Genomic DNA, 3,904 nt, shown 5'->3' with positions numbered 1-3,904 from the left:
GCGTTTATTGTTTATCTCTCCCAATATGATGCAAACTCCCCAAGGGCTGGGGACTTGGTCTTGTTCTGTACTATATCCCAAGTGGGTTGGTCTCCAGCTGCCCCAGAGGTCTTCATTTACCCTGTCCCAGTCCCAACCCTTTCCCTTTCACCTAAAAGTAAGCATATCTTCACTCTTATGGTCATCATTTTATTCTTTCCTTTAGAGTCTGTCCACCCAAGATGCATCTCTAAGTCCTATCTATAGTTTAACTTGCTTTTTAAGAAGTATACATCTTTCAAGTTTCTTCCAATACTCCAAGTGCCCCTCAATTCCCCTGCTGCCCCCCCCCGTTTCCCTTTATAGCTTAATTCTGGAAGAAACTGGGTTGTTTTATTTGTCTTGTAGAGTTTCCCACATCTGGATTTTGCCGATCACATTCCCATGTAATTTACCCAGCTCTTCTGTATTTTCTATAAACTGGTAATGGGATTATAGACTTGATCAGATTCAGGTATAATTTGGGGTCCAACCTCTTTGTAGGTGGCATGTAGGAGACCTGCAATAGGTGATTATCTTTCTGTGTGATGCAGGCAGCCAGTAATCCATTAATTCATTGTAAGGTGCAAAATGGTGATATTCAAATTTAAATTTACTACTTTTTTTTAAATGTGTATTTATATGTGAGAGAGAGACAGAATGTGAGCAGGGAGGGGCAGAGAGAGAGGGAGACACAGAATCCAAAGCAGGCTCCAGGCTCCGAGGTGTCAGCACAGAGCCCAAAACGGGGCTCAGACTTGTGAGCTGTGAGATCATGACGCAAGCCGAAGCTGGACGCTTAGCTGACTGAGCCACCCAGGCTCCCCTAATTTTTACTTTTTTATTTTGCTGGTGAAATACTTTCATAAGGGAAAACTTCTCCTGAACTTATTAGCTTACACTGTATAGGAAAGGTAGCATAAATGCTTGATGAAAATACACATTTAGAAAGACAAAATATGCAAAATAAATATACAAAAATAAGAAATTACTAACCATAGACTTATTCAAAGATATACTTCAATAGGAAGAATAGCTAACTTAGAGGGAAGAAATTAAATGCAAGAAAAAATTGTGAGCACAGATATCGATAATTTAAGTAGGTAAATATGATTACTAAAAAAATAATTTGAGGGTTAAAAAGCAATATGGGAATGCTTAGTAGGTTGTTAAAACACTTAACTTTGTGTCTTATGTAGGAGAAAGAAAAAGCATTGAATACCTTAAGTCTTTATAGGAAAAATGTAGAGCTAAACGTGTATGTTAAAAAACAGAAATACAATGTATAACTTTGAAGACAACAAAGGAGGAAAAAGAATATAGAAAAGTTTGCCAGTCCCAAAGAAGAGACAAAAGGAATAAAAAGAAAAAAAGAAAAAGGATAGTAAAGAGAAGACCCAAATTAGATGGTAGAATAATTCCAAATACACCAAGATCATTGTATGAGTTCATTGGATAGAACTCATTTACTAAAAGATCATCCCAAGTGATTAATAAGCAAGCAAGCAAACAAACAGCAAAACTATATCTAGTTCAAGAAACAAACTTAAAGTGTGCTTGACTGGCTCAGCTGGTAAAGCATGTAACATATGACTCTTGATCTTGGGGCTGTGAGTTTGAGCCCCACGTTGGTTGTAGAGATTGCTAAATACATACATACATACATGTGAAACACACTTAAAACCATCCACAAATATGAAAATAAAGGAAAAATGTAACAATCAAATAAAAATGCAAAAGAAAACCATGCAGAAGAATAGTAGTATTTAGTGGAATTAATAGCAAACAAATGAAATTTAAGATTAAAACCATCATTTGGGGTGACAAGTAAAATTCTTTAATGAAAAAGAATAATCTGCCAGAAGATAGAGCAATCCAGAACCATAGAAGGATGTTTAACCAAACAGATTCAAGAGGGAAGATCTTAACACCCCTTTAACTAATAGGTCAAGCTGGCCAAAAGAAATAAAATTCATAAGCTTGCTTGAATTGATATAGAACAAAGGAATGAGAGCTTCCCCCCTGGTGGATCATAAGGTATTGATCCCCAACAGCCATACAGTTGTCAGGGCAGGGCTTGATTTATTGGAGTCTGCGCATTGTGACAGACCAAAATAATACAAACCAAGGGAGGATATGGGGGAAATGGCACTATCATGTGTTGCTGGTGGGAGATGAAATGTTACAACCATTTTAGAGAGCTATTTATCAAATAAGCTATTTATCAAATGAAGGGATTATCAAAATTGATGATCTGCGTATCCAGCAATTCTACTTGTTAGGTGTATACCACAGAGAAACTCTAATGTGTGTAGATTAAGTAGATATGTACAAGAACATTTCTTACAGTATTTTTTTTGAAACTAGGAAAAACTGGAAGTAACTTAAATGTGCATCAACAGGAAAATGGTTTATGAAAATGAAATTGTAGGTAATTAAGTGAGCTACAGTTACTATATTAACATGAGATAAATTACAAATACATGTTGTGAAGAGGGAATATATATATATATGTATATACATATATATGTATATACATATACATATAATTTTTTTAAGTAAGCTCTCTGCCCAACGTGGGGCTTGAAGTAACAGTCCCAAGATCAAGAGTCACATGCTGTACCAACTGAGCCAGCCAGGCACCCCTAACAATGGTATTATTTATGGATACATCATAGTATGATAAAAATATGAAAAGGGGCAGAGGAATGATACACACCAACATTTATAGAATGATTGTCCAAGAAAGGGGGAAAGAGGCTTGCAATACTTTAAAATAAATAAACCTACAGAGTGATTACTGATAGTATTATAGTCTATAAATATGCATATAAAGTATGGGTAGGCTCACTTAAGTTTATACAAGTCTGAGAAAAAGGTCTGTTGTCATTAGAATGGTACACATAGGTGTCTGCTGTCCATTTTCAGAATTGCTACAGTTATATCACCAAGGCAATAATCTAAATTCCTTGGGAAATGTGGCAGATAGGAACCACATGCTGGTTTTAGCTGAGTTGTCCTTCATTTTTTTATGGTTTATAAATACATCCAACTTAAGTCAGGCTTGTGTAACTTGGGTAGAAGCAATCCAAGTTGCACCTTCATTGAGTGTTTTATCTGCAAGTTTCTTGGGAAATTCAAAATAAATATAAAATATTTTTTCACACTCAAAGGACTTAAAAACTAATTCCAACAATTAGACAAATAGAGAACAGTATAAAACCAAAGGTGGGCTGATTGTATGTCTTGTGTTATAAGGATTTAGAAAAGTTGAAGATCAGGATGAGCTCTGGTAGTAACTGGTCATGCTTCATGAAGTGCAACTTGGGGTGGGGGGGTCTCAAAAATGAGAAGTACTTACCCTGATATTAATTTAAAGGCAATACTTCAGCTGTGCTCTTCTTCCAGATCTAAGTAAGATTCACTTCCATCGACCATTGACACTAGATTTAGAAGCAGCTCAGCTTAGAAAACATTGGTCCGGTGGGGAACATTTGGTTGGATAACTGAGCGCTCTTTCCATGCTCTGACTCTATACTGGGTTGAAAACTGAAATGAGAAGAATGATCATGCCATCCTTCTTTCTGTCCCCTCCAAGTGTGGTGCAACGTATGGCAAGTAGCAGAAACCCAAAAGCAAATGTAAAAACAAGAGCTTATTGAACACATACTGAAGTTTATTTTTTATTTTTTTTTTAATTTTTTTTTTCAACGTTTATTTATTTTTGGGACAGAGAGAGACAGAGCATGAACGGGGGAGGGGCAGAGAGAGAGGGAGACACAGAATCGGAAACAGGCTCCAGGCTCTGAGCCATCAGCCCAGAGCCTGACGCGGGGCTTGAACTCACGGACCACGAGATCGTGACCTGGCTGAAGTCGGACGCTTA

This window comes from Herpailurus yagouaroundi, unplaced genomic scaffold (genome assembly GCF_014898765.1).
Source record: "Herpailurus yagouaroundi ecotype Mexico unplaced genomic scaffold, PumYag 29, whole genome shotgun sequence".
Taxonomy (NCBI): Eukaryota; Metazoa; Chordata; class Mammalia; order Carnivora; family Felidae; genus Herpailurus; species Herpailurus yagouaroundi.
The sequence above is the reverse complement of the archived record's forward strand: the minus strand, read 5'-3'. Positions refer to the sequence as shown.